Raw genomic sequence first — 21,595 nt, forward strand, 5'->3', positions numbered from 1 at the left:
ACCCGCCTGAATTATAATGCCTGTTATTTTACTTTCCTGCTGCTTTGATTCTGAATGATTTTCCTGTGCGATAACCGCAATCCTCTGTTCCTTGCTGAATCCTGCCTCGGAGTGGTTTAGTCTCTTGCAGTCTGTCCTCATTTCTGTCTTTGGTGAGGACCTCTCAGAGGACCAAATTAGGCTTCATTACAGTTAACATCCTGATTCCCAAGGAAACCTGCAAGTAGAAAATAACGAAGAACAACTTACCATTGCAGCACAGGCTCTCTCACATCATAACCGATATATCACTAGAGGGATTTTGACGTACCCTAGTCCCTTACCCATACCCAAAATGGAGTCTGGCCACACCCAACAAGCACTCAACACATACGAGTGACAGATGGCTGACTCATAAGGGATGAGGGGGATGAGGGATATAGTTCAGTTAAGAATTGACAGTAGGATCACAAGTTATGCGGAAGGAATATGAAAATGTGATGTAAAGGATTAAGTTGACAGGGCTGGACACCAGCCATGGTGTGTATGCAGCAAAAGCAATAAAATCTGTTTTTAAAAAAACAAAGAACAACTTGCCAACAGACAACTGCAAATTTACCACGATAATGCATACATGCACTATTATTTAAAAGACTTTACTTACCATCCTGGGAGTCCTTGTTACTAGGATAAGACACCCAATAAGAGACTCTGACAAAGCGGCGTAACAAGCATTGTAAAAACTGCAGATTGTTTTCCAAATATAATTAAGGATCAATTTTATATAAGTAATCAGAACAGTTTGTTGTCATGTATTTTTGTTGAATGTTTGAATTACGAGGACATAACTGCGACAAATGCTTTTATGAATGAATGCAATTCCTGGATTTACAAAATCTAGTGCAGACATCCTGAGATGAAAGTCAGGTAACGCAGGGGGTAGTGAGTTTGGGGGTTTCTAGAAAAGGTCAGGAAATGGGTTCCTAAGTAGTGTAGAATAATTCCACTGCGGCTCTTCCCTTAGGATATGCCTACTGATTGAACTAGTTTTGAAAATAAGAATTTAGCCCCTTGGAGGATGTGTCACGTGGCCCATAGGGACATTGTCGTTTTTCACTAACTTAGCATGAGCACGCTGCAGGTTGGATGCTACGATTGCGCACGTTACTACACGTTTTTTTTTGCAATACTTTCAATGATTGCTTTCACATTAGAACTCATCACTGTGTTCGCTCTGCATGTTCCTAGGATGTTGACTAAACATTATGTGCACGGTCGAACAACAATGCCCCTTGTTATTTTGTTCTGGCCAGACCTTAGCCCTTAGACAAAATATAATGATGCGGCTGTTGTTTGGACAGCATACTTGGGTTTTTAGTGGGGTACACAAATAGATGTGACACACTTAGAGAGGGACCTTTCTAGAGAGAAGAGCTGGACAGTGCTTATGATGTAGATCTACCATCTATAGGCTAAGGTATTGGGTCTGCAGACAAAGGCCATAGATCTTGTATTATATAATAATACTTCTTAGCAAGGGGAGGGAGGTTAGGCACTATGGTCTTTTTGTCATTGTCTTTTTATGATGACATCTCCCTTCATGATTTAAGGACTTGCTGCTATGTTGACTATATATGTATTATGCATTTTCCTACTTGTTGTGGTACGTATACTGCATGTAAGGGCACGTTAGTTAAAATAAATATTTTAAACTATTCTGTGTCTCTGTCCGAGCTTAATGTGGACGAGTACAAAAGTGCGAGCGAAAGGGTGTGTCTTGTTTCTGCGATTCCTGAGAGATCTGGGAGTGTTGTGTTCTGGGGTGTCTAATCATTTGTTTCTCTGTAAGTGAGTAGGCGAGCACGTGAGACACTATAGCTAGTCGGTCCTGGATTCGTGAGTACTAAGGTGGTAGAAAGACCCAGTCCCTATACACTAAGGTCCCATAATCCTGTGCATAGTTCTGTTTTGGGTAGAATCCCAGCGCAGATGGAGCGGATTATTAGGTCAGAATAGGAAAAGTGACTCTCAGGGAAGTTAGGGTATGGTAGTACTGCTTAGGTTTCCATAGTTGTAAAATGATTTTTTTATCTTTGTTGGAACCCATGCACATACTTCATAACCGCCACTGAGGGTAACCAGTCAGAAGGAAAATAAGAGGGACATCCAGACTGAGCATGGCCAGGCTGACTAGAGGATTCTCTCTCTCTCTCTCTCTCTCTCTCTCTCTCTCTCTCTCTCTCTCTCTCTCTCTTTCTCTCTCTTTCTTTTACGTTGTATGGTAACCTAATGTTACACAATATCAGACGTCTGCACACATGTTTAATGTACATGGATTGATCTGGCAAATGTAAAGGTGACATATAATACCCCTGCAGATGAACAGGCGCAGCATAGCAGTGATGCATTTGTATATTTATGACGCCCAGGAAGAAATGGGCATTCAGTGTGCACTGCATTACTTCGTATAGGTGTTCATTGCAAAGAAGCAAGAATAAGATAGACTTGAAAAATTGAAATCTGTCTTTAGACCTGAAAAAATGAAGTTTGTCCACACATCGCGTAAGTAATTCTTTATATTGTGTAGGACTGTATATGCGTCTATATGTGTGTTATCGGTCAGTAAGACTCTCTATATTGATCTGTATTCAAGGTTACCTGTATATCCTTTTTCTGTGTGTTCTGGCGGCTGTATATGTGATGATCTATGGCACTGGGTGCCTTTAGGTCAGTTGGTCTCTCTTCCTCTGTATCTGTTGGTGTATGTGGTGTGTCAGCAGCATGTCTGCTGTCTATCAGCATGTGTAGCTGATTGTGTATGAGGCAGGCGCCTGGAAATGTGTTGGTTTGTGTTTGCATGGGTGTTTGTAGGTTTGTTGCCCACTCCACATATACACATATGTGTGTGTGTGCATGTGTGATCTTTGTCAAAGTGTGCATGAATGTTCCGTGTCTGTAAGTGCATGCACGATACAAAGACCAACCCTATTGGTGCTGCCAGTGTGTTTTGCAATGTTGTTCAGGGCACAAGGGTGTAATGTGTGCCAGGTTTTGGGTTTCGTTGCAGCGTCACTTCCCCTAGGAACAACGAACAGCCCATCCATAACGCTGAAAAGGTCAAAGAAAACAAGCTGTGCACCTCAGCATTGCTGACATTAAAGTTTAAAAGGTTCCACAGACAATTCTTCATGTCTGGCAAGCATTCTGAAAATATAGCTTCTTTCAACTGGTCTGACGAGTTTTCTGCTAGAGAAGGTTTAAGGCTCTGAGGCTGAGTGAAGAATAAAACCCTACCCACGCAGACCTGCTTACGCCCTTGTTTTGTATTCCCCGCACAATGAAGGAAAGAGGGAAAATGGTCGCAACTGACTGTAGCATATACAGACAACTGAACAATGGGATCTTACATAGCAAAGCTGAGCTTTTCTGAGAAAGCTCTAACTTTCAGATACAAAAGCCCTAACTTTTAGATCAGCTTATTTAAAAAAATATATAGAAAAAGTTGCATTATTATTAGTGGCAGTCGTAGTGGTATTACCAGCAATAAGAACATACATTATTACTGTTAATAATAGTAGTAATAAAAGCAATATTATTCATAATAATAACAGGAAGACTGACGTTTGCAACTCCTGTTCGAATTTAATCACTACCCCAATAACAAACAATGGGTAGAGACTTGCCAAAGACATCACATGATCTTTGATTGTGTGCAGTCGGAACTGGACGCAAGGTATGTATGGCCTTTGACCACTCCTTGGCCTTTTTAAGTCGGATAATGTATGATGTGAACATGAGAAAACAACACAATAAGTGGTTAGCCTCTTAGCGCTTGAGTCTTGTCTGCCCCAAAGTTTAGATTTCTTTTTTTTTAAGATATGGTGCAAATTGCCCTTAAGCCTTCATACATTTTTCCCCCAAAAAGGTATCTAGGCAGGAGTTTTATCTGTTTTTCCAAATGTTGGGGGCTCTCAGACAAAATATAGCAAATTGTATTTTTTTTTTTAAATGGGGAAAAAGTGCAGTACATGAAACCATTTGGTTTTGTTAAATAGCAACTAGAAAACGGTTGCTGTGCTAAGATCATAATCTTCTCAGCTTTCAGGAGCAAGCGAAAGCCTGTGGCGGCGGCACACGGTCTCGATTGCCCAAGGGTGGCAGCGGTCTTCGCGGGGCAGATCGGCCCCAGGGTACGGGCGGCGATCTCTGGTGAGGAGTCGGGAGGAGGGGGCGCCTGGCCCGGGGGGAGGTTTGGCTGCAGCCCGCGCACCGCGCCTAAGAGAGAGGCCTCTTTTCCGGGGTCCCAGGCGCGAGAGTGCCCTCCTCCCGGGTATTCGGCCATTTCAGAGCGGCGGCGACAGCAGAGAGAGTGGGAGCCCCCCGCCCCCCGCCCCTTGGGCCTGTGCTTCCACTTGGGGACCGGTGGCTGGATCGGGCCGCGTGGGGAGGCTCGGGAGGCCTTGAATGCACTTACTGGTCTCTCCTCGACCCCCTCTCCGCCCTCCTGGGACCTGCGGTGGAGGCAGTGAGCGGGCCCTGCGGTGCTCCCACCTGGGTGGTTGCCTGGGCCTGAGTGGAGGTTGGCCCGGCCTGGTGCGTGGCCCGGAGGGGTGCCCCGCGACAGGCCTGTGATAGGAGAGGGTCCCGGAGGTGCAGAGCAGCCGCAGGGTGAAGACGTTGGATCTTTGTGGGACCTTTTCCGCTGTGTGGACCCCGGGCACGGACACTAGCTGGTGGGCCTGAATTGGTGGAGGTCCCCTGACCCGACTGTGGCGACAGGGCCCGTGATCGGCGGCCGTACCGGGTCGTGCCGGGGTAAGCGCGAGGAGACTGCCCTGTGCCCACATTTTCATCCCAGGGGGGCTGACACCGGCGGTCTAGCGGGCAGTGTGGGGCCCTGAGGATGGCGTCACCAGCGGGGCCTCGCCACTTTGGTGCTTAGCGACATCGGCGGGCAGGTTGCCCAGATCTATGCTGTTGGCCGGGGGGGCCACTCGCCGACTAAGGCCTATACTGGTGGATTGCAGGTCCCGGATCGGGGGCGCCTTCCGTCCATTGAGGTCGGATTGTGAGACGGACAGGCTGGCTGTGTTCCTGCCTGTGATGAGTGGGTACTTGGGTCGGTGCCTAGCCTAGATAGGCTTGGGCCCACGAGGAGCCCGCTGAGGACCAAAATGACGGCGGTGGAGCCGCAAAACATGGGCCCATCGACAAGTTTACCAGCCCGGGAGCGACGGGTGGAGCCGCGGGGAGCCCCCAGGAGGTCGTATCAGACAATGCGGCTCTGATGGCGGCAAGCCCCCAATCCAGAGACATGTTGGGTGCCAAAATTGGTGCGGTGGGCTCGGATGTTATGCTAATACGGCAGGACCTATGGAATGCAGTGGCCCGCATCACGTAGGCGGAGACCCGCATATCAGGGTTGGAAGACAACGTTACAGTCCTCAAGCAGAAGGTGACGAGCATGGAAAACGCCCAGAAGGGCTTGGCGCCCCGTGTTGAGGATGCTGAAGGATGGGCCCGGCGGAACAACCTGCGCTTTGTCGGATTCCCGGAGGGTTGTGAGACTGGGAATATGGAACGTTTCCTCACACAATGGCTGTAAGGATGGCTCCCCCCAGACGTCCTGTCCCACTGCTTCATCGTGGAGCGGGCCCATAGAGCGCTCGCCCAGAAAACGCCGGTGGGGGCTTGTCCACGACCAGTGATCGCGCATTTCTTGAACTATCTTGACTGCGATGCCGTCCTGAAACAGGCCCGTGCCAAAGAACCTTTGCTCTACGATTACCATCGTATCCTGGTGTTCCCAGATTATACGGGACTTGTGCAGCAGCAACACCAATCATTTATGGCAGTGAAAGCCAGACTGAGGACCTCAAGCTCCAGCCTTATTGTTCCTGGCTCGCCTGCTGGTGGTGTACCAACCTCGCACCTATTTCTGCGACACCCGGAGGAGGTGTTCAAGTGGACAAATGAAACTGTGCGGGTGAGGGTGTGTACGCCGCCCGGGCTGTATTCTGATTCTTCACTGAGTGAGGCGCCTTGGAAAAGTTCACGGGGACAGCGCCGGAGGGGGCACAGAAGATCTCGGTCCCAGAGGCGCTCTCTGTCCTGTAGTGCCTCCTCCCGGGGAGATCAGCTTCACAGCCTCGGACACTGGACCCTTAACCGCTGTGGGTGGGTGGTGCCGGGATGTTCCTATAATTGGATTGTGAGCATGTTTGATTTAAGCTGTATGGAGGGAGCCCTTACGGGGGCTGAATCCCCACATTTCTAGCACTTGTGGGGCTGTCCTGCGCCAGGCTAAGAGGGCCAGAGCTGACATCCGTTTCTTACAGGAAACTCATCTGATGGGCTCCAACGTCCTGTGTATGCAGCGTTTTGGCTTTCAGCAGGTCTTTCATGCTGGATTCACGCAGGGTTCCAGGGGAGTAGCGATTTTAATACACCGTAGGGTCCCATACGTACATGAGCAGCAATGGCTGGATACGCAGGCGCGGTACCTTTTTCTCTGAGGCACGATTGGGGTGGATCCTATGGTGTTGGGCTGTGTATATGCCCCCCCCCCGTTACAGTGGTCCTTGGTAGAGCGGCTACTTACCTTGTGGGCTGACATGCCGGACGTAGGCTCTGTGGTGGGTGGAGACTGGAATTATGTGCAGAATGTGGGTAGGGACAGGAGCAGGCCTGGTGAGGGCCGGGGTGGCACTCAGCCCACGAAACTACACTATTTGGTTACAAGCCTTGATTGGGTGGACACCTGGCGGCACACTCACGGGGACAGGAGGGAGTGTACGTGGTACACAGACAAAATATCGAGTTTTAAATTTCGATATACAATTATATCGAAGTTTAAATATCGAAGGGACATAATATAGAAGGTAAGTAATATCGACACTCTTAATATCGATATTAGTAATATCGAAGTTTTAAATATCGATGTCAGTAATATCGAAGTAAATAATTTCGATGTTACTAATATCGATTTTTAAATAAATTTTGTGTATATTATATTGTATTTATTATGTTTAATAATTTATTTTTAATGTAATTTAATTAAATGTTGTCTTTTAGTACTGTAGCGGGTTGTGGGTTTATAGGGGAATAGGGTGGGAAGTAATTTAATTATGTTAAATTAATTATTAATTAGTAGGAATTATAAATTAATTAATTGAGAATAATTTTTAAATAATTATAATTAATTGAATAATTGATAAATATGTTCTGTAGCGGGTTATGGGTTTATAGGGGAATAGGGTGGGAAGTAATTTAATTATGTTAAATTAATTAATAATTAGTAGGAATTATTAATTAATTAATTGAGAATTCTTTTTAATTAATTTAAATTAATTGATTAATTGATAAATATGTTCTGTAGCGGGTTATGGGTTTATAGGGGATTAGGGTGGGAAGTAATTTAATTATGTTAAATTAATTATTAATTAGTAGGAATTATTAATTAATTAATTGAGAATTCTTTTTAATTAATTTTTATTAATTGATTAATTGATAAATATGTTCTGTAGCGGGTTATGGGTTGATAGGGGAATAGGGTGGGAAGTAATTTAATTATGTAGAATTAATTATTAATTAGTAGGAAACATACATTAATTGTTATTAATTGGTAAATAATTATAATTAATTGGTAATTAATTTTAAATAATTCATTAATTGATAAATGTGTTCTGTTGTGGGTTGTGTGTTTATAGGGGAATATGGTGGGAACTAATTTTAATGTAATTAAGTAATAATGAATTATTTTTTATAAGTATGTTATTTCAACCCCTACGCTATCCAACACTTTCCCTACTGTTGCACTCTCTGGAGTGGGAATAGTAATTTTTACCCCTACGCTATCCACCACTTTCCCTACTGTTGCACTCTCTGGAGTTGGAATAGTAATTGTTACCCCTACGCGATCCGACACTTTCCCTACTGTTGCACTCTCTGGAGTTGGAATAGTATTTCTTACCCCTACGCTATCCAACACTTTCCCTACTGTTGCACTCTCTGGAGTTGGAATAGTAATTGTTACCCCTACGCTATCCAACACTTTCCCTACTGTTGCACTCTCTGGAGTTGGGATTGTAATTTTTAATCCTACGCTATCCAACACTTTCCCTACTGTTGCACTCTCTGGAGTTGGAATAGTAATTGTTACCCCTACGCTATCCAACACTTTCCCTACTGTTGCACTCTCTGGAGTTGGAATAGTAATTGTTACCCCTACGCTATCCAACACTTTCCCTACTGTTGCACTCTCTGGAGTTGGAATAGTAATTGTTACCCCTACGCGATCCAACACTTTCCCTACTGTTGCACTCTCTGGAGTTGGAATAGTAATTGTTACCCCTACGCTATCCAACACTTTCCCTACTGTTGCACTCTCTGGAGTTGGAATAGTAATTGTTACCCCTACGCTATCCAACACTTTCCCTACTGTTGCACTCTCTGGAGTTGGAATAGTAATTTTGAATCCTACGCTATCCAACACTTTCCCTACTGTTGCACTCTCTGGAGTTGGAATAGTAATTGTTACCCCTACGCTATCCAACACTTTCCCTACTGTTGCACTCTCTGGAGTTGGAATAGTAATTGTTACCCCTACGCTATCCAACACTTTCCCTACTGTTGCACTCTCTGGAGTGGGAATAGTAATTGTTACCCCTACGCTATCCAACACTTTCCCTACTGTTGCACTCTCTGGAGTGGGAATAGTAATTGTTACCCCTACGCTATCCAACACTTTCCCTACTGTTGCACTCTCTGGAGTTGGAATAGTAATTGTTACCCCTACGCTATCCAACACTTTCCCTACTGTTGCACTCTCTGGAGTGGGAATAGTAATTTTTACTCATACACTATCTAAAATGTATTTAGCTTTTTTATTAGTATTATGTTGTTATTAATTGTTATTTATGTGATTATTTTATGTATATAAATGTATTAGTAATTTATTATATTTTTATTTTTTTATAAGTTATGAAAATAATTAATTTAGAGTTAATATTAATGAAAAATATGTTATGTATTATATATTTATTAATATTAATTTGTATTATATATTTATTAATATTAATTTGTATTACATTATGTATTAATTTTAAATATTATAGTACATTTTTAAATATGTTTATTACATTTATAAGTATTATTTTGTTAATATTAGATTTTTATTTAATTAAAAAAACGATATTTTACAAAAAACGATATTTTTGTCATTGTATATATTTTTTTCGATATATTTGTACTTACCTTGTTAGGGATAGGATTCCTATATTTTTGACTTCGATATTTTTGTTCCGATATTTTTGTATATCGATATTTGTGTTATCGATATTTTGTCAGACATTCGTGTACGTACCTCTCGGCAGTCCATAAGTCATTCTCTAGGATCGACTGTGTATTCGTTCCCCGGGCGACGGTTGCCAATGTGGTCTCCGCTGAGATCCTCCCCCGATGGTTGTCGGATCACTCTCCGGTGGCTGTTGAGCTGGAGATGGGCAGGGGGCGGCAGACCTTTCGATGGCACCTATCTGTATGGAACTTGCAGAATGGTGAATACAAGAGGCACATGAGGGAGGCTGTCGCGAACTACCTCACCACCAATGTGGGGTCGGTCTCCAGAGCCGTGACACTTTGGGAGGTGCTGAAGCCCACACTACATGGGGTGGACATAGCATGGTGTGTGGTGGCCCGTAAGAAGTGCAGCTAGGAATTGGTTGGGGCTGTGGCGGAGGTGGAAGCGCTGGAGCGTCGGTGCCGGGAGGAGGATGAGGGGCTGGCCATGCGACAATTACTTCTGGCACAACAGTCTGACGCCTCGCAACTCATGGACGAGGCCCAACAGGTATGGCTGGCAACGCATAGCAGAATCTGTCAATGGGGCGACAAGTCGAGTAAGATGCTTCATCGGCTCTGCCAGGGTGCCTTACACCCCCAGGCCCTTCCGGGGGTGCTGGATGAGGGTGGGGTACCGTTGATGGACCCTGAGGTCATAGCGGAGAGCTTTGCCGTTTACTACGCGGACCTTTATGCCCCTTGGGAATGCCTGCCGGAGGCTACGGTCGACAAATTTATTGCGAATCTCCCGCCCAAAGCGGTGTCTGATGAGACGCGTCAACAATTGGAGCTCCCTCTATTGGACGAGGAGCTGAGTAGGGCCCTGGGAGAACTTAACACCAGGAAGGCGCTCAGACCCAACGGGTTCCCCAGCGAGTTCTTTCGCCGGTATGACGTACAGTTAGCCTCTTATTACCGGGCGGCGTTGGAGGAGGCCAGGGAAGCCGGCCGGCTCCCCCCAGACTGGAGACATGCAGAGGTGGTGGTGTTCCACAAGCCTGGTCAGCCTCTGGAGCTGCACACCTCTTACCGTCCCATCACTCTTCTTAATGTGGAGGCCAAAGTCTTGGCCAAAGAGCTGGCCAACCGCCTCCTGCCGCACATATCGGCCTTGGTACACCCGGACCAGGCCGGGTTCATGCCCCAGATGGCGACGCGACACAAGATCAGGCGGGCGCACGTGGCACTGGTGGCGGTTCGGCGAACGGGGGAGCCGGCTGCACTCCTGCTGGCGGACATGGACAGGGCTTTCGACTCCCTGAGTTAGGTTTACCTGTTTGCCCTTCTACGTCGACTTAACTTCGGTCCACTTTTTCAGTCGTATCTGATGCTTCTTTACACTGATCTGACAGCGTCGGTGCGTGTGGTGGGAGCGGTCTCGTCCAGCTTCCTTATCAAATGAGGCACGGGACAGGGGTGCCCCCTGTCACCATATTTATTCACCCTAGTCATGGAGCCATTGGCGGCCTGGGTGCCCATTGATGCACAGCTAAGAGCATTTGATTGGTCTCCGGGTCTCTCCAATAGGATCGCATTGTATGCGGCTGATGTTCTTTTTTTCCTAACCGCTTTGGATAGATAGGGACCACGAATCCTGGAGATCATTTAAATATTCGGGAAATGACCGGGCTGTATATGAATCCCCGTAAGTCCACGTTGTGGGTCGTAGGAGCTCGAGGGAATGTGGGCATGTGGGTGTCGGCGTTGAAGGTGGTGGTGGGAGGTCTGATACCTGGGTGTCTTCCTGTTGGATGTGCCAGCCATATCTTGCGATCGGAACTTGGCGCCGGTTTGGGAGCGCGTTCGCATGGATATAAAGACCTGGTCGCATATGCCCTTAACAATATATGGCAGGTCACCAATCTTCAAGATGGTTGCGCTGATAGAGCAAGAATTTGCATGTTACGCAACTTGCTTGAGTCATGAATCTCGAATCTGTCATAACCCGGTAACAAAATTTGTATGTTGTACTAATTTCCCTTATTTTTGAATGTGCATGTATCTTAGGGATGCTTGCCTATGTGTTTACTAATCGGATTAATGTATGTTTCTAAAAATGGCCGCCGTTTAGAATATTGCTTCTGCGCATGCGTTAGTCATACTCACGTGACGTGACGTAGTTGTGATTTGGAGGGAAAGGGTGCGCATTCGTAATAGCCACAAGATGGCTGCTGGTGTAACAACATGGTGAAGCTTGTGCAGATGCTATCGTGTTATTGTGTATTGCACTAAACCATAAACCTAACCTAAACTGGCTAGGCGGTACCCTAGAATGTAAATCAGGCCTTAGAAAAGTCTGTTCTGATTGGTGTGTTAACCTAGCCTACTTTGGGACCAATCGAAATTGGGGATTCTGACACTTTGCAACATTTGGGGGGTGGTACACTGACCCGAAAACAGTATATCTAGCCTAGGTTTAGCTATAGAATTTGTCCGACTTGTCTGAATAGCTGACCTGTCACTGACCCAACGCACTCAATAGGTGACTGGAATTTACAGAGAGCTGCGGAGCACTCTGTCCGAATTTGACCATAGACTTTTAAAGGTTTTACTAAACCTTAAGTGCTGGTGGAGCACTTTGCTGAGGAGTTCGCTAACCCAATCGGGGTTCTGACTGATAGCTGCAGAGAGGGTGGAGCGCAGGCGTTGCTTCCGAACTGCGGGTGCTGGTCGTGCCTTGGTGGTCCTTGTCCTGATCCTAATCTGGGTTTCCTGTCCTGTCCTGGGGTGTCCATTCTGCACCTGCTGTCCCATTGATGACTGCTATTCCTTGGGGTATTTCCTGTCCTTGACTGATCCGTGGCCAGGGTTGGTTTTCACACCATTCTAGGTAAATATATAGATAGGGCTGAAACTCCATACTGCACCTTTCTATTTTTCTGTCTTTGCTTCAATAAAGACATACCTTGCACATGTTATATTTTCCATGTTTTCCGCAGTTTTCCATATGATAACCTATTGCATTTTATTCTCATAGTATGTTCCTATGTTACCCTACCTTTTAGAGCACATTATTTCCATACTGTCTATGAATTATAAATGTGGTTTATAATTTCCTCCTGAACTCTGATTTGAAGTAACGTTATTAGAGTCATAGCGTGTTTCACTTTTACCCCTTTTGATAGATGTATAGGATTCCTAATTTCCCACTCATTTTCATGAAGTACGTCCCAATAGTATAATTCCAGTACATGCAAATAGCTTGCTCATTTATAGATGTCCATTCTTGAATTTCAATTTAAGTCTACTTAGCCTGTTCCCTGTCACTCTAGTTACAACTTTAAATGATTTCCCTTACACTTTTCTTATATGGGTATGTGCTTTTCGTTATCTTGATTATTGATTGCCTTTTAACTGTAAACCTAATGTTCGCAGATACTGATTTCTAGATAAACTTTTAAAACTTCTCAGTTGTCCGTGGTCATTTTATGAAAATCAAAGTTTATGAAGTTGGGTTTGTATTTTGCCTGCCTTTCTTCACAGCTAGCTCCCTGATCCATTGTGGTCATAGGTACCCGTAACGGTGGATGGTAAGTCGGGTATACTAGAATACAACAGGAAGGAATCAAGGTGCTGATGGTAGATTGTGAGGTCGCCTGATTAATGTATATGGTGAATTGAAATTTATGGGCCCGAAAACTATATGGTGAAATTATTGGTCAGGTGACCCCCCGATCTCTATCAGTATTTCTGGTAGCAGAGCTATGGTTAGGGACTAGTTAAAGTTAGGTAGGACTAGTTAAGTTAGATAAGTTAGATGCTGCTAAGTAACAAACCTTGTTGCTGCTAAGAGGGTAGGCAGTTCGGGTGAATTGATCGCTCACTTGAAATGTTTGCTTTGACAAATTATGAAATGTTTTAAAATTGTTATTCTTGTTATTATACTGTTATATGTATTTATCCATTCATTAGTAAAACGTCTTAAGTGTTGTTGGGAATCCCCGGGGAATTGAATAGCGAGTGGTGAAGAGAATCCACTTGCTTTGAGGTCACTTACTCCAGGAAGGTTAGTGCAGGTTAGGTAGAACTGGAAGCACTAACTAGGGTTTTTCTGAATGTATGTTTGAATAAATGTTAGCAACAAGGTTCGTTGGCAAAATTCCTATTGTGGCATAACCTAGTGAGGGTCACACCGGAAAAGTAGCAGGTTCATCGGAGCTTGGGTGAAAGCAAAGGGGCTCGCTGGTGAAACTGTAGACTTAGAATATATCCCGGAAAGGTGGATGAGTCTAGGGAAGTAGCAGGTTCTCCAATGCTTGTGTGAAGGGTAGGCAGGAGAGGTCTATCCGTAGCGTGTGAAAAGTAAATGGAAGTAGTTTACTTGCAGTGAAACAAATCTTTCCTGTCTAGACACTTGAGTACAGTGGCGAATGTGTATTCGTTGTAAAATAACCAAGCACTAGCACTTTAGAAAGAAATAAAGTTTCCGTTACCTTGTAAAGGAGGGAGTCAGTCGCGAAGCTGCCCTGACGTCACTCCGTGCCGCGCTGGGATTGGTAGACGCAGCGGGTGTGTAGCAGAGCTGGAATTGTAAAGGAGGGGTGAGTGCCGAAGCGTGAGAACCTGTCTCGCGAAAGGCCGTGCACCCATTGGTCGAAATTATTTGAATTCGTGCATTTCATTGGTCGCACGAAAATAAGAAACGCACCAGGATTGGGAGCGACTTGTAAACAAAGCCGCTCGCAGAAGTCGTATGTGGCATTCGTACAGACCGCATACTAGACCTGATCCACGACATATGGGATTTGAGAACGATCAGTGGAAAGGTGTTAAAAACGACATTATGTACGGAAATAAAAGAAAAGTGTCCCTCGTAAAGAAAGTAAAGAATTACTTCAAAAAGGACAAACCGATTAGAACCAGAGAAGGTGTTGTCATTCCGCCACCAAATACTCCCGCATCTTTCATGCTGTTTGACAAAGGGTACCATACCTGCGTATGGTTGGAAAATTGGGTAGAGTACACCAAGGATGACGGAGTATTGGCTTTTCCGTTAGACGGTACATTTAATGGCAGAATTTTATTTAATTTGAGAACCCGAATGAATGACTTACATCCCAGACCTAGATTAACGCAGTATGAAGCACTAGAATTGTGGGAAATTGAAGCTTTTGAAAGGGATAAGCCAAGAATGGATAAAGGGTTAACTAAATTTTATCCGAAACTGAAACAAGAGACCCGTGACAAAAAGATGAAACAGTGGAGACAGAATATGATTGTAGAAGGACTGTTTCCAATGATGCCAGCAGGGGGTCCTCCTGCAGGGGAAAAGAAGACAGAAAAGTGTAAACATTGGGTGCCTATTGGAGAGTCAGATGATGAATTGTTAGATGACCTGTTTTTAAGAAGTCCACCTCCTTATAATGAAGGACACCGACCTTCTAGTGAAGGGGATAATTCTCGAAGACCTCAGCCCCAGGAAGGGGCCCGATCTGCCAGTGTGGGAGGGGGTTGCTTCATGCCTCCCTATACCGAGTGTTTAGGTCCCGTAGATGCAAGGGATATTTATCCAAGAATGCCAGCTAGTGGGGACACAAGGTACTCCCGGGAAAGAGACTTTTGCTCTAGATCTCCCTATGAAGGTGAGGCGTGACCATCCGGTTCAGGCATACCGTTCCTAAACCCTCCATATGAGGAGGAACCCAGATCTCTAGGTACAGGTACTTTGCACCCTAGACCTAGTTATGGTGAAAAACCCCGAGAGACACCTTCCACTGCCCCGAGTTGTGCTCCGACTTTAACCCCACAAGTATTACATGACAATTCCGTTGAAAGGACATTGGAGGACAGAGAGCGAGAAGCACTAGATAAGCAGAGAGCTGAAATAGTTCAGAGGATTTCTCAGTTAAATGCAAGTCCTGAGTCTTTGACCATTCCGGTTACTATTGGACCGGTGGTTCCCTTGTATGGGGACCGACAGGGAAGTCCGAGAACTCCAGTTATTACCCCAGTTGTAGCCCAACCGAGATCAGAGCCCTTAATTGTAGACGACTTAACAAGTGAATGTGAATCTGAAGTTTCACTAATGGATCTGCCCAGTAGGGAACCAGGGAAAAGGATGCAGAAAAGACATAATCCTTTTAATGTGAGGGAGATTCAAATGGAATCAACTTCAGGTACTAAGAGTGTCACGGTAGTAACTCCTGAAGAAATTGAAAGATGGAGTAGAGAATTAGAAAAACAAACTCTTCAGTCAAAACCTCTAGATCTCTACAAACTGAGAGTAGAAATAGAAGAACTTATGGCAGGAAATGTAGGATTAGATCGATTAAATACCTACACAGAAGAAGAGCTGTTGTTTATCTGCAAGAGCCTTCCTCGAAATGCCGGGGTACTCCATGAAAAACTAACTGACACTGCAGCTAGTATGGGAATAGATATCTCGAAATCAAAACCTTTGCAAAAACCGTACAGAGCAGATTTCTCAGACAAGGATCTGGAAAACCTGAACATATCAGGGAAGAAAGCACAGGTCAAAGAGTTATTGACAGTATTACAGAAATGGGGAGATGTGGACAGATGGAAAGCCAGGTGGGCCAAGAAGAAAGATGAGGCTAGATCCAAACAAGTGACTCCTCAGTTCGTTCTAAAAGAGGCTGATAAACCCGAGCAGTTGTGTCCTATGCGTGAAGTGCCAGGTGGAAAATACGTACATGTCCCATGGTCCAGACAGGATATTGTGTCTTTTACAAATGATTTCCCAAAATTACGAGAGAAGCCTGTGGACTGGTACAGGCAGGTGGAAAGGTTTGTAAAGGTTCAAAAATGCCTGTGGAAAGATTTGGATGGGTTCTTTGATATCGTAGTTCCGGTAGACTTATGGACCGAGTGTAAAATAGCCATAGCTTGGCCTAGTGAGGAGTACCCAAGGGACTCTGGAACAGGAGAACCCTCTAAAGAAGTGATGAGAAAATATGATCAAGTAATTCAACATTTGAAGCTAAAAGTGCCCGCAAAGGAAACTGATTGGACAAAAATAGATAGAACCACGCAGGAAAGGGACGAGACCGTGCGCTCCTTTTATGAAAGACTGTTACAGGTGTTTAAAACGTACAGCGGTATAGATAACATCGAGATGAAGGACATGACCCACTTCATTTACAGGTCTGTAAACGGTTTAAGACCCGAAATTTGTCAGTGGATCAAAGAGAACAAAATCTGTTGGCAGTCCAAGAAAATAGACGAGGTCCTACGGTATGCAAAATACTGTGAGGACGAGATGGCAGATAAGAAAAAGGCACTCAAGGAGAAGGTGATGTGGGCACAGTTAAAGCTCGCAGAACAACAGGAAAAGCAATTCAGTAAATTGAGTAAAAGTACCCAAAATCAAGGCCCTGGGGGTGGGGGAAAGCCAAAAGTAAAAATGAGCAGAGAAGAAGCTAAAAAGAAATTCCCCTGCCACCAGTGCGGGGAAATTGGACATCGGCGAGACGAGTGTCCGTATTTACAGCATGGTAATACCCAAACCCCTGATTTAATTCCACAGACGCAGAATGAAAAACCAAGAAAGACACAGCAGCAGTAAAAACAATCCAGGTGCCCCGAGCGCCAAAACCAAATTTTAAGGGAAAATCACCAGGGTGACGACATAGAAATCTGGGGAGGTAATGAGAACAGAAATGCAGCAACTTCGCAGTATTTGTTAAATGATACTTTTCTCTGTGATGACGAGTACTGACGGGGCCTGAGAGGGGAGGACAAGGAGTGTGTACTTGGCGCCTCCTTGCCGGTAGACCAGTCAGGGCCATACATTGAAGGAAAGGTTGAGGGAAATGATGTCACCTTTCTGTTGGACACTGGTGCTACCCGTTCTACTGTGAGAACAGCGGACGTTCCAAACCTACCCCTCTCGGGAGAAGCAATCCAGGTAGTAGGTGTATCTAATCAATTGATTAGTACCCCAGTTACTGAGCCCATGGAGATTTCAATAGGGAATTTTAAAGAAATGCATAGATTTGTCGTTTGTGACACCAGTCCAGTAAACTTACTGGGACGTGATTTGTTGTGCAAAATGAACTCTACTATCTTTTGCACACCAAAAGGCGTTGAAATTCAGACCCCAGACGAAGATGGCATCTATAAATTAATGTTAATCAGACCTGACACAGAGATTAAACGACTGACTGTACAAGACTTACCCGAAGAACTTCAAAAGACAGTGAAATCAGAAGTATGGGACTTTACTGGAAAGGATGTAGGATTAATGGCAAATGTAGATCCCATAAAAATAGCCATGAAAGAAAATGCAGTTTACCCCAATACCAAGCCTTACAGAATGAGTGCCGAAGTGAGAGCAGGAGTTGCCATTGAAATACAGAAATTACTAGAAGCAAACATCATACAAGAAGTGATGAGCAGCCCTTGTAATTCTCCAATAATTGGAATCAAGAAACCTAGTGGCAAGTACCGAGTAGTGCAGGACCTGAGAAAGGTAAACAAAATCGTTGTTCCTTGCTGTCCTATTGTCCCGAACCCCGCAGTGATCCTGTATCAAATTCCTTGGGATGCTGAGTGGTTCACTGTGATTGACCTATGTCATGCATTCTTTTCGATCCCATTACATCCAGATAGCAAATTTCTTTTCTCATTTGCTTTCAACAGTCACGTGTACGTTTGGAACAGGGTCCCCCAAGGGTACACAGAAAGCCCCTCTATCTTTAATAAGATCCTGAAAAAATGCCTCGAATCTTTAGTCTTACCTGGAAAGTCTGTTTTGGTATAATATATAGATGACCTTTTGGTGGCGTCTAAAAGTCATAGGGATTGTGTGATTGACACCATTGCCTTGCTGAATCACTTAGGTGAAAAGGGACATAAAGTGGCCCCTGAGAAATTGCAGTTCTGTTCCAAATCAGTGAAATATCTGGGACACCAGATAGAAAAAAGCATCAGAAAAGTGACTTCAGAGAGAGTCAGTATAATTCAAAAGATGCAGTTACCCCGTACTCAGAAAGAGATCAGAATGTTTCTTGGGGTTGTAGGATACTGCAGGCAATGGATTGTGGGATTCGCAGTCCTAGCAAAGCCCTTGATAAACATGACCAAAAAGGGAGCAAAGGACCCAGTTGAATGGGATGATGAAAGTTTGACAGCATTCACTAAATTGCGAGACTGCCTGTGTACAGCTCCTGCTTTAGGAATGCCTGACTATTCTAAGGAGTTTGCCCTGTTCTGTGACACACAAGACAATTGTGCATTGTCAGTCTTAACCCAGGAGCATGGGTTGATTAGACGCCCAGTGGCATATTTTTCTGCCACTTTGGATCCAGTGGCTGCTGGATTACCTGGATGTCTGAAAGCAGTAGCTGCCACTTGCACGAGCTTAGAGCAGAGTGAATCCATTGTAATGGGACATCCTGTAACTGTATATGTTCCACATGCAGTTGTAATTTTACTGACCCGAACAAAGACCCAGTATCTCACCCCTAGTCGGCTGACTAAATACGAGAGGATTCTCGTGGGTGCTGCAAATGTAGTTATTACTCGGTGTAATATACTGAACCCAGCCACCTTACTCCCTGACTCAATGGTTGTAGAAGACCAAGGAGAGAACGAGCATGACTGCATTGACCTGACAGAATTCAGTACTAAACCTCGCCCAGACATTAAGGAAACACCTTTGCCTGTACATGATGAGCAATGGTTTGTGGATGGCTCATGTATGAGACACGAACTTGTAGGCCTAAGCGCTGCTTATGCTGTAGTCTCTTTAACGAGCATTAAAGAAGCATCATGTTTATTTGGAGTAAAGTCTGCACAAGTAGCCGAATTGATAGCCTTGATAAGAGCCTGCAAATTGGGAAAAGACAAAAAAATAACAGTGTATACTGACAGTCAGTACTGTTATGGGGTTGTGCATGACTTTGGCCAATTATGGCTACAAAGAGAATTCCTGACTTCATCAGGTACTCCCATCCGGAATGGAGGGGTTGTACAAAATTTACTGGAAGCTATCCAATTACCAAAAGAATTGGCAGTAGTCAAATGTGTTGCCCATAAAAGAGGCCTTGACGCTGTATCTTTGGGAAATGATTTTGCTGATCGAGTGGCAAAACAATGTGCTATGGATCGCATGTCAATAAATATCAGACTGGGAGGGACTGGAAACAGCTGCCAACTTATGATGTTTGAAGAAGTACCTACCTGGGATGAAGTGAGAGAATGGCAGCATGCTGTGCCTTGGGAAGAGAAAGAGAAGTGGAAGGAACTTGGTTGTCGACCAAGGAGTGAGGATGGTGTCATTGTGGGCCCAAAAGGTATGCCTGTGTTACCTAGACACCTGCTCTCCTCTATGGCAAGATTAATACATGGAAGTTCACACACTGGTAGGGATGCCATGGTTCTGGTGTTTCAGCAGACCTGGTTTAATCCGAAGTTCAGGAAGGTAGCAGAATCACTCTGCCAGAGGTGCTTAATATGCCAACAGTTCAACGCTGGTAAAAGAACAGTAGTTGAACTGGGGAAAATTGGAAGGTCAGGGGGTCCCTTTGTAAGAATTCAGATTGACTTCATCACCATGCCTCGTTGTGAGGAAAAAAGATATGTCCTTGTCATTGTCTGCCTGTTTTCAAAGTGGGTGGAGGCTTACCCTGCCCCACAGAATGATGCCATAACTGTAGCCAAACTGTTACTGAAAGAATTGATACCTAGGTTCGGGGTTCCAGTCATGATTGAATCAGATAGAGGCAGACATTTTCAGAATGAGATACTGGCTCAGCTCTGTAAAGCATTTGGAATTACACAAAAGCTGCACTGTGCACATCGTCCAGAGGCTTCTGGAGTAGTCGAGCCAATAAATAGCACTATAAAATCGAGATTAGCAAAAATGTGTGACTCTACTGGCATGAATTGGATTACTGCCTTGCCTCTTGTTCTGATGGGACTCAGAAGTATTCCAGATCAGAAAACAGGCCTGAGCCCCCATGAAATCCTGATGGGAAGAGTGATGAGACAAGCATGGGTACCAGGATACAAACTGTTAAGCATTTCTGATGATTTGGTACTTGAATACTGCAAGCAACTGGGTGACCAAGTGCGTTCTATCTCTCGCCAGATTGGGGAAGACGCCGTCGCCAACCCGACAACTCCAGTTCACAAATTGGTTCCTGGTGACTGGGTTAGAATAAAGAAGCATACTCGTTCGAGTTGCCTTGAACCAAGGTGGGGAGAAAAGCGCCAGATAATACTGGTGACCACGACAGCAGTGAAGTGTGCAGGCGTTCCCAAGTGGATCCATGCCAGCCATACACAGAAAGTAGTTCCAGACGAGGAACCTGGAGCTGAAGGTTGTCCAGCTGAGGGGTCTGCAGACGCCGGTCCTGAAGTAGCTGATGACGAACAACCGAGCACCAGCCAAGATGATTGGATACCCATAATCGACCTAATGGAAGACCCAATCAGAACAAGGGAGCGGAACCAAGCAGATAGAGAGTGGAATAGAGAGGAAGAGATAGGCACAGGCGAAGACCCTCAGATCATTGAGATTCACATCAAATCTGAGGACGAAGAGGGAGGTCAGACAGGGACAGAACAAGTGATTGATACTCCTCCACTGACTCCTGAAATTGAAAAGGGACAGACTAGAACTAGTACAAAAGTTCGAGCAGAAGAAAATCAAGAGATCGAAGTGCTTGAACAGGATCAGATAGAATTAGAAAAAACGTGTTCAGGACACAGAAACAGAGACATTCGAAATCCAAAATCAAAACTCACCTGAACAAGGCCAGTTTAGTAACCAGGCAGAAGAAATAGATACAAGACCTGGGATTAGTCAGATAGGAAGGGAAGAGACAGAAACAGAAGTGCCGCAAACAAACGAAAATAAAAGAGCGTTAGAAGAAAGCCAAAACACAGTGCCCACTAAAAGACTCAAGAAAAAGAAAAATATTGAACCAGGATATATTAAGAAACTGAGACTGAGAATAAAAACAGTAGAAGAAAAACTTGCAGAAAGAAGAAAAAGTCCTCGAATTGCAGAACAAGCTGGAGAAAGCTCCAAAAGAAGGAGTGATCGAATAAAAAGACTGAACGAGAAATACCAAGATCCTGAATGGACATTTTTGATTTTGGAAGATTTTGAGGATCTTGATTTAACTGACGAAAGTGACGGAGAACTGATTGCTGATCAGTCTACAGAAGAGGAAGACGAATTAACCTGAAGTTGCGCAAAGTAAGATAACTGTGCAAAGCTACAGAGAGGGGTTGAGAAATCTTCTTCTGAACAAAAATGTCTGATTCAAACATGAATGGAAGGCCTAGACGCAGTTGTTGCAAA

The sequence above is a fragment of the Lissotriton helveticus genome, chromosome 6 (genome assembly GCF_964261635.1).
Source record: "Lissotriton helveticus chromosome 6, aLisHel1.1, whole genome shotgun sequence".
In the NCBI taxonomy this organism is placed as follows: domain Eukaryota; kingdom Metazoa; phylum Chordata; class Amphibia; order Caudata; family Salamandridae; genus Lissotriton; species Lissotriton helveticus.